General features: G+C 38.0%; 1 protein-coding gene across 1 annotated transcript in view; it reads left to right on the forward strand.

Moving 5' to 3' along the window:
* ME1 (malic enzyme 1) overlaps window positions 1-12,338 on the forward strand; it is a 157,484-nt gene that overhangs the window by 11,826 nt on the left and 133,320 nt on the right. The gene's annotated exons all lie outside the window — the stretch shown is intronic.

A 12,338-nucleotide genomic window follows, 5' to 3' on the forward strand; every position in this document is an offset into this window, starting at 1 on the left:
ATGCCATGCTTCATTCTTCTAACTGTTGGTGACTTTTGACTAAGTGTGTCTAATCTATATAGTTCTGATATATTTTGTCCATATCCTTCTACATACTGCCATATTGTAATTACACTTAGTGTATTAGTGGATGTGCAGCCTCCTGTCCATGCAGTTTCCTAGATCCATGGAAATCCACTTAATAGGATCGCAGATTATGGCCAGTGTTGAATGCTGGGAGGGAGAAGGTAGGTCTGAATAGGCAGGAACAAACGATCCATCTGTGTAGCTAAACCTGCTCCTGGCTTCAGGCCAGGCTGTGCCACAAACGGATTACTTCCAATTAGATGAAGCGGTAGCTGACCCTTGGCTGCCTTCTCTGAGCCTTCTGGTCTTGGGCGGTGCTGGTAAGTGTCACATCCATTCCAACTAAGTGGGAAGAAGAGGAGAGAAAGTATTCAGTATTGATATGCTGAATGCCCAAAGAAGCACAGATCAATACAGGCAAAACCTTCAGTTAACGACAAGTAGGTAGTTTTTAATTCAGTGGAAATTCATTCCTTCAGGAAGCTAGAATTCATGATTCTGAGACTTAAATACACATTAATGGAAGCTGTCTTTCTAAGAGTATATTTAGCTAAGACTTTGCTAGCTACTGAATGGGCCAGGTGATAGAAATTTGAAAAGAACTCTTTTCCCACACTTTGGATTCCTATGTTGACTACCTAAGGAAAATGCCTTGCATTGAAAATGTCAAAATGCTGAATAAAACTTCTGCCATATTTCGTGTAGTGGGAGGTTGCTGTTGCTTGCAAAGACATCTTTTTTTATTTTTCTTTTCTGAAACATGATGATACGATGCACTTGTGTCCTCTAATGTGCAGGGTCTGCACTTTCCATTTTGTATGATTTGTTAGGGCATTCTCATTTTGTTTCTTTAAATACCTAGCAAAATAACTTGATCAAGGTCTAACAACTAGAAAACTGAATTGATTTTCATGTCAAAATATTGAATTCTGCTATGGGTTTTCAAAAAGTGATGAGAAGGGTGAAGCTTCCATGTAGGCAGTAAAGCAATAAGGCAGTAGTTACCCATATGGCTGTGGGAAACTGAGGCTGGACCTGCTACATAGTCTGATTTGCAGTCTGTGAATCTGTTATCCATAGCCAATTTTGTCACTGAAAGATAGGTTTTGTTAATCTCATTTAGGAGCTGTGGGTGTTGGAGTCAAAGTACTGATGTGAGAAATCCAACTCAGCTTGAAGGTGGTGAGACTAACACTAGTTTTCCTACTTGTCTTCTTCTGTTGACAATATATGTTATAGGCAAATGATTATTGGTTTGCAGTGCCAAATACATGTCTGTGTGAGCTCAGTGTGTTCTGAGGCATGGTGTAAAGAGAGCCTCAGACTATCAATCACTTGTTCTTCCATTTTACCTTATGCCTGGAAATCAGTAGTTAAAGGCAAGTTAACAAAGGAGAGGTATTGTCAAATGTGGCATATGGGACAGAAATAATCTAATCACAACAGCATGTCCCGGGCTTTAAAAGAATACCTTCTGAACAAATTTACTCCTCCTTTAGTTTTCCAGGTTAAGGAACTTGCAAAGAGTGTCCTTTATTTTTATGAGCTTTTGCTGTGATTTAAATTGCACGTTTTATTCTACGATCTGGCATTTTATCTGTCTATTAGGTTCTGTCAAAGCATGTTAGTTTAATTTTGTGGAAGAATTGTCTGTGTATGTTTATTGCACTGTAGTTGGCCTATCAGTAAGCTTTTCCAATGCTTTGGCTCAGAATCAGCTGGCTTACACAGATGTGTGAAACTAACTTGAGTGTGCATTGAGGTTTTTTCCCCTACCTGTCTCAGAGTAATGTCAGCAACAATAACAACACAAACCATTTGAAATGAGAGTACCTGACATTCCCAAACATGATGTGTGTTATTTTTCTGGATTATTATTATTTTTTTTTTACAATGGCTGTGGTTCTAAAAACTATAATGCCTCTTGTAATGATGCTTTGATGCAGCCTCTGATCATTGTGGTGTCCTTATACTGAATAAACAACAGTTTATTAATTTTTTTTTTTTTTTGTAGGCTTCACTCTACAACAGACACAGTCTGAGTGCCTTGTAAAGTAAGATGATCACTTCCCTCAATCCATGCACCTATTAGTATGCTATGCTCCTGCTAATACAGCCCAGGATACTGTTGGCCTTTTTTACTTGCTGGTGGCTCCTTTTTTGGTCTGCTGCCTACTAAGGCCACAAGACCCTTTCCAACAGCGCTGCTCTTCAGCCGACTGGTCAGTCACCAACACTGCAGTCTATATTGTTTTCTTTCAAGTTGCAGAGCTTTGCATTAGTCCTTTTTGAATTTCATTATACCCATCAGCCCATTCCTCCAGGCAAAGACCTTATAAAAGGCAGCCCTTTTCTTGCCTCTATCCACTATTCTCCCCGTGTAGATGTCACCTGCAGTCTCAGTGAGTGTGTGTGCCGTTACCTTTTCCAGGTCACCGGCAGAGATGTTACACAGGACACAGGACAGATCTCATTAGAGACTCCTTCAGTACTTCACTTCTAATGGCCTCTAGGTGCATGGAATGAAACCAGACTAGAGGGAGTCTGATAGGACATGTGGGTGTTTACCCCTTTTACTTTTGGGTACTTGTGACAGTCATGTCCCACTGCACTGAAGTTTTGTTGAATATCCCTGCTACATCCAAAAAGGTTTGAAGCAATCCTTATGGCACTGACTCACCTTCCCTGCTGTGGTCCTGGCTGCAGAGCTCCAGAAAGATTGTGCAGACCTCAGTCACATCAGTGTATGGAGAAGAAAATCATCTCCTCTAGCTACATTAGTTACTGTGCTTTCAGGAGACAGGAATGAATGTAGAAGCCATAAAGTTCGGTTAATGATTTTAAAGTTATATACAAATTAGACCTGCACTTGACCTAATCAAGTATAATAATGTAGAAATAGCACAAAACGTCTTGGCTGTTCAGAACCTCTACTGACCAGGAAACTCTTCTTAGGGAAAAAGCCAAAATCTGCTGCTGTTAGTCCTCTTAGAGCTATAGGCTGTTTTTTCAATTTGCAGTTGGTTTGAGGCATGTGTAATTCTTTGTGACTGAATAATTCAGAATAATTTAATTATATTATCCTTGCTTATGTTAACGTGTCAGTGGAAATATAACAAGCTCACCATAAAAAAGAATGTGACATTTTTCTCTTCTGAATTGTTGAAGAGAAAAACAGAGCACATGCAGTACTTCATGCTCATGTTAAGAATAGTTTCTAATCCAATTTCTTATATCTTAATTAATGTGCTTACCCATACAGATTTGCAAATTTTAAGCAAGTAATAAACGCTCTATCCTCTGACCTGCAGTTTCAATAGTAAATAGCGTTAATCTGTCAACCAGATGACTACAGTATATAACTGCAAGGATTTTTTTAGGATAATCTAAAGATCAGAGTTCTTAAAATCTGCATTACATTTTTTGGGGGTGAGTTTTCTAGTTTAGATTTTTTTTTTTTTTTGGTCTTTTCCTTTTGTATGTTTGTTTGTTTGATGGGAATGATTTAAGCATTTTTGTTTGTTTGCTTTTCAATTTTGGGCTAACTGTAGTCTGAATGGCTGCCTACAACTGGGACATACTGGTGGACTTCTGGAGCATATCTTTTATCAGTTTGAAACAATTCAGTTCAAATACTTTGAAACTAAGCCATAATACAAACCAGTTACAGTAAGTGGAGACAATGAAGAAACATGATTCAAAAGCGAGCATCCTGTTACAAAGAAAAGAAATATAATGTGCATTCAACCTATATTAATCACTGGAGAAACACTTTATACATCCTATCACCAATAAATATGTTTCACAGGATGTTGTAAGTGTTGCTCTGAAAGTAGTGCCTCCTATTTATTTCCATGAAAGCTACATCAGGTACAAAGAGCACAACAGCACTGTTTGGTAGAACAAATTCTCAGCTACAGAACGCTGATTTTCAGCATAGTCAAGACCATTAGCTGGGCATTTTTGCTGGCAATGATCAAGAGTTTGTATGCTGTGCTTCTAAAAATCCGCACTAGTGGAGGTGACCCACTGTTTCATAGCTGCTATGATGGTGTTGTTGCTAGGATTACATTGCCTATGCAATCTGTCTTTCACTGGACTGACCAGATGGAAATCAGAAGGTGCCAAATCTGGACTATACGCTAGGTGTTATAGGACAGTCCAGCCAAGACTGGCAATGTGCTCCATGGTCTTCAAACTGTTAGGGGATTTGACTGTACCATATTACAAGAAAATGGTTATATTCTCTGACTTTGCTCTAGAATTTGGAGCCTTCAGTTCAGTCAGCGTCATGATGTAATGGTCAGAGTTGATAGTTTCTTCAGGTTTCAGAAAATCCAGAAGGATCACCCCTTTCCTGTTTCAGAAATCAGTGCGCATCACTTTAACGACTATGGACTGTGTCTTCAACTTTTTCTTGAGTAGGGAATTCACATGTTACTCCGTGGACTCTGATTCTGGCTCATTGTGGTGACGTCATGTCTTGTTGCTGGTAATGATGTGATCATGGAAACTAACGTCTTCAGCTTTGTGTTGATTCAAGTCTTGACAAACCTGCCTACAGAGTTCTGTTCCTGCATGAATAGTATTCCAATGTTGTCCCCATCATTTACAACACATTGAAACCAATATTCATCTCAGAATGCAGTTCCCTGGTTGTAATCTGCCAATTTATGCAAATGAGCTGATAAAGACACATTTTTGTTTTTTAGTGTGACACCTGTGCGTGGCTGTCTGCAGCGTGACTTGTCTTTCACATCACTATCACCACTGATGAAGCACACCACCCGCTGCACTCACGTCTGCTGCTTGCTCTCCATAGGCCTTCAGCAAGTGTCAGTGGGTGCAATTTTTTCCACATGGAGGGATACAGTTGCACACCTTTGCTTCATAAACACTTCTGCTACAATCTGTCATACAGAAACAAAATGTGACAGAATATTTGTGGGAAGGTTCATCCTCTACTGCCATACTGCCAACATCCGCCTCTGAAGTCGTGGGTCTAAAGGAGTCATTACTTTCAGAGCAGCCCTTCTGTGTTATGCCTTAAATTCACACAATCCATACAATAGCCTTTCTGAGGTTTCCACTTCAAACAGAATTTCATTTGATTATCAGACCTGAAATATGGAGCAGCTGTGGCTCATAGTTGGTACTGATTTACTCTTTTTTTTTTTTTTTTTACCCTTTAGCAAGCTTTCCTCTCATAACAAAGAAACATAAGAATTTCCTCTGTACGTAAACAAGATCAGTGAGATTAGACATGTAACAAAAGGCATGCAGCACTTTCCTAGGGGTATTCTGTCTATTCCATACGCTTGTAATGTGTATAGAGGTAGAAATACGTATTTGTAGAATCTAGTAGCTTAAGAACTATTTTAAAAAGGCATGGAGTAGCCTACGTACAATATGCTTCTTTCCATTTACGCATAGGAAAAACCTCAGTTTGTTGGGAGCTGTGTTTATTCTGTGTGTGTGGATTTGAAGGCTGGTCCATGTTCTTCATAGGCCATCAAAATGTTTCAAGTTCTGAGTCTGACTGATGAAAGTATTTCTGCTGCACTTGGTTTGCCAGTGTTCTAAAAATCAAGCATAGTTCAATACGTAGTCACACTGAATCCTGACACTGAATGACTGGCTTAGAGTTCGGTGGGGCCAGCAATCGTTCCTGTGTTTCTTTTCAGCTTCAAGAAAAGCAGAGTTGGCAGTTCTCTTCTGTTTCCTTCCTGACTTTTTTTTTTTTTTTTTTTTTTTTTTTTTTTTTTTGTATGCAATGTGTAGTAAACCTTTAGTAAGCACATTTTGAACTTCATTTCCTTGGTTGTTATCTAATCACTTTGAATGGATAATGCTTGGGTCAAGTGTGTTTTTGGAAGTTTACTCCAAACATTGGAATAATAATAATAATAATAAAAAAAACAAAATAGAAGGGTTTTATGGAGCAGGTAACATACAGTCAGAAGATCTAATGCTGAAATTCCTGTGGCCATTAGTATTGTTGGATGGCTGCTGCTTTGTTCCTGTGTAATGTCTTAGTTACGTATTAATTTGTATGGAAAATTAAAAGGAATAATTTAGTTAACTGTGATTAGGCTGTTACTAGCATCATCTTACGAAGTCTCTCTTGCTGTTGTTTAATGCTGAATAGGATGAAAACAGGGGAATTCAAACTAATGTTCATGTGGGGCAGATTCCTCCTACCTCATCTGTTTCTGAACGGCTACCAGGATGAAATTCATTTTGCAGCTACTCATGCTGGCAAGAAGATAGTTCATCAGAGTTCCCCAATTCCATTGGCTATGAAAGACATTTTCAGCTCTTCCTGTTATACATGTTTCTGTGCTCATGTTCAAGGCACAAACCCCTTAAAATACATTAATCTTAGAATCATAGCTTGTTTCAGCACTATGTGGAAATGGAGAGTAAGGAACCAGCTTTTTAGGTAAAGCATCTTCTGATAGCCCATAAGACAAACCACAGGACAACTTTTCCATGAGTTCTCCTAGAAATTATTGGAAAACAACACAATAGTGTTTTTATCCATTTACTTCATTACATCAAACATCATTTATGTGACGTATCCCTTGATTTTTCTTATAGGTCACTGATGTGTGTGTACATAGGAGCAAACTCCTTACACAGTTTAAAAAAAACTCTTATATGACTGTCACCTGGAAAATTGTTTTTGGATGGCTATCTCAATCTTTCTGATCATGGAGCCATAGAGTTGTTTGAGTTGGAAGGGACCATTAAAGGTCATCTAGTCCAACACCCCGCAATAAACAGGGACACCTAAAGCTAGATCACGTTGCTCAGAGCCCAGTTCAGCCTGACCTTGAGTGTCAGTGATGGCTTGACAAAAATAAAAGGGTTAATATGCAGAATGTAGAAGAGATCTGGATAGGGATTTTGAGGAAGACTTTGAGGGCAAGGCAGAATATGAATAGTATACTTTAGTATTCCTAGTATGTCATAGCCTGGGAGGATTCCAGAAAGCTTTTTTATTGCAAAAGTAGGTATGTTTTCTCTTAAATTTTTACCGGACATAGTTGATGAAGTGCATGCAAGAATCACCTCATTCAAGGAACTGGAATGCTTCAGGTTTTGTAAATATATTCAGCTTGGAAGGTATCCTGACTGCTTATTCCTTCCCCTTCCCTGCTTCAGAAATGACTTGTATGACCTTGCTATCTACTTTGGCTCAGTAAAGGAAATAACACACCACTTTTAATTTCAGTCAGGGTGCTATATTAACCTGGATTATATATTAGTTTCCTTTTCACTGGGTACAAAACTGGTTTTGACCACATTGAAACAGTTCCCAATGTGCGCATGTTTTTAAAGGACCGCTTGAACATGGTGTTCAACAGAAACGAGCTACACTGACCAAAATTATTTAACCAGGCATACATATTTTATGGCAACAATGTGCAGAATTGCTCTTGCAGGCCGTGTGGAGGCTGAGCTGTGACTACACACAGGGCTGCTGCAGGGCTCTGCTGCTGCAAGTATACCTGCAAGAGAAATTTGCTGAGCTGTTGAGCTTTGCTACTGTCCTAGAAGATTTGAACTGATCTTCCAAAAGCATGCATCTGCTGGCATGAACCTCGGAGTTGCTGCTCACATAGCTTTTTGGCCAGAGTTTGTGACTTCCTCTCCCAGGTTTACAAAACTGTCTCTATAACGTTTCTGTAGGCTGATCCTGTGCTGGATGGCTCTGCTTCACTGGTCAACAACTAGTGATCACTTTTCAGAGTATGTGTAGATGTCTTCTCTCCCTCCCCCTGTTACTGAAACTTTTACGATCTGCAGTGTTACTTTTTATTTATTTATTTATTTATTACTAATTTGATTCTGAATTACTCTTCTGTATGCCACTGAAAATTATCCCTTCTGGAATTCATCTTTTCAGTGCACATTAGAAACATATTAATCAGTTGGTAAACCCACTGGAGCAGATTGTTGAACTGCAGAAAATCCACCTGCTATGCAAAAAAATATTTGTATTTTGATGATCCTCATGGAATCGATGCATTTAAAAGTTGCAGCAATGTGTATTTGTTGTCTGTTTGTTTTTGGGTAAGAACCCTTGAGGGTGAGAACTGAACCCTCTAGCAATGTCTTTCTTGAAAAGTTTGTACTTCGGATTGTTTCTAAACTGCCAAGTAGTGTAGGATGAGTAAACACACTTGAAATAATGGGGGAAAAAAATAGTTGTCTGTCTGTAATTATCTGGACTAAGCTGAAGAAAAAAAAAATCACATTATTCTATGATCTAACTTAGAAACAATATTAACTGTGTTTGGGACAGTCCAAAGAAAAAAGAGATGATTATCTCTCAGCCATTATTCATGTAACTATTAATATAAGCCATGGATAAAGTGAGATTGTTAATTAGAAAAACAAAGTTGAGTTCATCTTTCTACCTTTCCTAATCTTGTCTGAAAAGTTCTCACCAGTGGATGTTACTGTAAAAATGACCTTAAAAAAAAGTTCAGTTCAAGTGAAAGAAAAGTTGCCACATTAGCAGATACTTATTATGTTTCCTTTTGTTGCAGAGTATTCACCCCTTCAGCAGAAAAACAAATGAGCTGCTAGATTCTGTCCAGAAAATGATGTGGTGAGAAGAGGAAGCTATTGTTTGAACCTCTTACTCATTTTCCAAGATGAAAATGTGAAAATAAATGCTTCCAACTCTCTTAGGAGAAATATTTCTGCATCTTTTTTGTTTGTCTTTTCAAAGAACTATTGCAGACTGATCCTTTCACTTTCTAAAAGCCTATATTTAGAAGAAAAAAAAAAAAAGTCAAAATCCAAAAGATCCTGACAAGAACCACAGGAAGCAGAGGTGAAAGGGAACACAGACCAAGTCCAGGGGAGATAAGGAGACAAAGTAGGAAAAGCCTACAAAGAGAAATTGCAGATTGTCCCTATTCTCATTTAATATAACAGAAAATATATGGTAAAATACTTATCTGGGGGCTATGCAGATTTTGAGAAACTGAAGGAACATTGAAAATCCAAAACAAAATGTTGGGCAGAGAGCTTAGAGGTGGCATTCTAAATGGACTCTGAAATAATTCTGTTTTCAAAAGATGAAAGTACAAATAGCCCCAAAATGACCATGCTGCTGAAGGGAGAACTGGTTGTGACAGAAAATGTAAGCTGCAGCAGTTTCAGTTACCAGTGTGCTTTGGCAGTGGAGAAAGCTAACTGGAACCTGGGCTGGTTAGACAAGCTGGAATGTGAGAAATCCCAATAGATATGAAGTAAAAAAATTGCCATGAAGATGATCAAGCTGCCTGCAGAGAATTGGAATCTGCATCCTCAGTGAGACTTGATGCTCACCTGGAGATGGCTGTAGTCCTATAGCAGTTGAGCCAGGAAACCTCCAGAAGTCCTATCTCACCTCCATGATTCTGTTTTATTTGTGGTTAACATGAACTATATGAATAAAATAAAGGCTTGGATTTAATGCTAGCTAGGTTATAATGTTTTCTTCCCTTAAATAATGCCTAGTTATCCTTTTCCCTCCAGCTAAAAAAAACCAAAAAAACAAAAAACAAAAAACCCACCTTTGATCAAAAATGAACTTAAACGTCTAAGAATTGCTTAAACTAGAGGATATGCATTTGCTAGTTTTGATTTTAAGCGTGAGAATGCAGTACAATAGATTCACAACCTGATTCACTTTAATTCAGTCCAAGTGCTATCTATGCTCAAGGTTAGATGCTACAAGGGGAAATCAACCCAAGAAACCGCATTTTTCTCTTTTTTACCCTGCCTTTCTTTGTCTGTCCCAGTAGCGTATTTCCTAAGTATAATCTAAAGACTAGTTCAAAGCTGTGTCATGAATGGTCTTATGGCTCTCATGTATGTTTTATCAACTTGAGGACAAAAAGTTTTTCTAAATCAAACAGTTTAGAAATTAAACCTATAATTACTTTCCTATGGAGTTAAGCTAACAGGAAAATATTTAGTGACATGATGTGACCATTCATTATGAGCACAAAGTTGTAATAATTTTGAGTGCTCACGTCAGAGATGGAAAAAGGATTTAAATATTTTTTCAGTTAACCTATGCCTATTCTTTAAGGAAGAAGAATGGTTTGCTTCTTAAAACTGTCTTTTGTTAGCATGTGGGCTTTTTCCCATCCAATTCTCAAAAAACTTGGAATGTACTTTGGTGGTTTTCTCTATTTAGAAGGAAAAAAGTAGAAAAACCAAACAAGAAACATAGAAACCAGTCTAGACCTGCTCTATCTCCAGTGGTAATTCCTATCAAATACTGCTAACCTAAGCAGGTATTACCAATTGCTGCTCTGACATTTCATTATCCAGTATGTTGGTTTTGTGGGTGTGGTAGAGGGAAGGAGGGGTTTAATGTTGTCTTCTGTTACTTGGATACTGCTTTATCCAAGCTGACTGCAGTATTATTTATGGAATTGACAAATCTATTTCTGTATTTTAAAAAATCCTGATCTCAAATCGTACTTCTAAAATGAACATAAATTTTACTCATTGTGAAAATTCTGGAAAGAAAAGAGCAGAAAGAAATAAGCTTTTTTTTAACAACAAAAAAAAAGTGACTTTTATAGTTCTTATGTGTATATATATCTGAAGAGCAGGGTATGACAAGATGTCCAATTGTTTAGGTGGAAGTTTTGCTTGAATGAGTTAGAAAGTATTCTAAAGTCCTTGGGTTATTGTTCATCTGAAATAAACAAACAAAAACTTTAATTTCGAAAGAATGTGAATTTCCTGTATAATACAATTCTTCTTTGAAGAAGCTAAGTTGACTGCCTTTTGATATTTGAATGGACAGATTTTCTTAATAGTGTAATTAAAGCAAAGAATGAAAAGGCATTAAAACTTGGCACAATTATGAATAAATGATCCACCAGAAAAGGAAATGGGAAGGGGAAGGACAGTACTATGAGAGCCCAACCAGAAGGTTCTGGCAACCCGCTTTTGGGTAACAGTGTCTTAGCTGGCACTGACTCATTAAAAAATGGCAGATAATAGATCTATAGTATTGTCATAGGTAATAAACCAGAGAAAAGCTGTGGGACTTTGTCACTTCGCACTCTAAAAAAATTGCAGTTTACTTTTGTTGTTTGTAATAGTTGTTTTTTCTTTGGTAAAGTCTATGGTAGAATCATCTAGTTCATCAAGAATATGTATTTGTATGCAGCAAGGTAAATGCTGTGGATTCTGTGTACATGAATACAGAATTTTTTAATTTGCCTTGTCTTTTGGGTTGTGTATGTACCTTTTTCAATTCCCTACTTTAAAAATATAAAAGGTTAGTAATGTTTCAATGCTGCTTTGCTCATTTTCCCACATGTGGGAGAAATTAGAGGATTTAGCAGGGCTTTTTATTGTTTTCTATAAGTATTACTAATAATAGACTCAATTAAGCCTTTAAACAAAAGCATTCATTTTGCAGAGGACGACTAAATAGTTCTGGTTGAACACAGTAATTGAAACATTCCAGCTTAAATAACTTGCCAAGCTAGGAGATACTTTCCCAGGGGATGACATGTTTTGAGTACCTGCTTTGTCTAGGACACCCTCACATCCAAGTCTATGATTTGTAATTCCTTCCGAAGGCCAACAGAGATTTGGATTTCAGTAGGGAAGTGCAGCACGTGACAGCTGGTTCTGAGGTGCCTCTTGCAGAAAGCTTTTCCCAAGATGGTAGATCAGAAATGCTGCCTTTGGACGTGAAGCCAGTAGATTGCTTTATGCTCAGGGCCATTGGATGGGTGTTTCAAGACCATGCAGTGGGGAGGCAGCCTGGAAGTTGCACATAATTATTAAATGAAATGGATACATGAACACTTCTTCTGTCTGTCAAGGTGCATGAAAAGAGTTTGAAGATGTTGATATTGGTAAATTTAAAATTTGGGTTATAGTTACTGGAGAGAGGAAATAACTTGTCCAAGGCCGTTAATTCCAGGTTAGTGAATGTATGTAGCAAGGTGGAATCAATACAACCACTCATTCATTGGGTTACAGGCTTTCAGCACTGCTGGAGAGCCCTGCCTCACTCTCCAGTGCAGTGCCCATCTCCTCCATTACGGAGGCTGCCCTTCTCTGCTGAGGAAAGGAAAAGTTACTTTATGCAGTATGAGTTAAGTTTTCTTCTGGGCGTAACTAAGAAGCAAAGAGAAAAGATGCCTTACATGTGTGTATGTGGTGCATGAAATAGTTTGTGGCAACCCAAAGCTCTTTTGACAAAATTGCTTGCAGCTTTTCAGTCTTGTATT

This window comes from Gallus gallus, chromosome 3 (assembly GCF_016699485.2).
Source record: "Gallus gallus isolate bGalGal1 chromosome 3, bGalGal1.mat.broiler.GRCg7b, whole genome shotgun sequence".
Classification (NCBI taxonomy): Eukaryota; Metazoa; Chordata; class Aves; order Galliformes; family Phasianidae; genus Gallus; species Gallus gallus.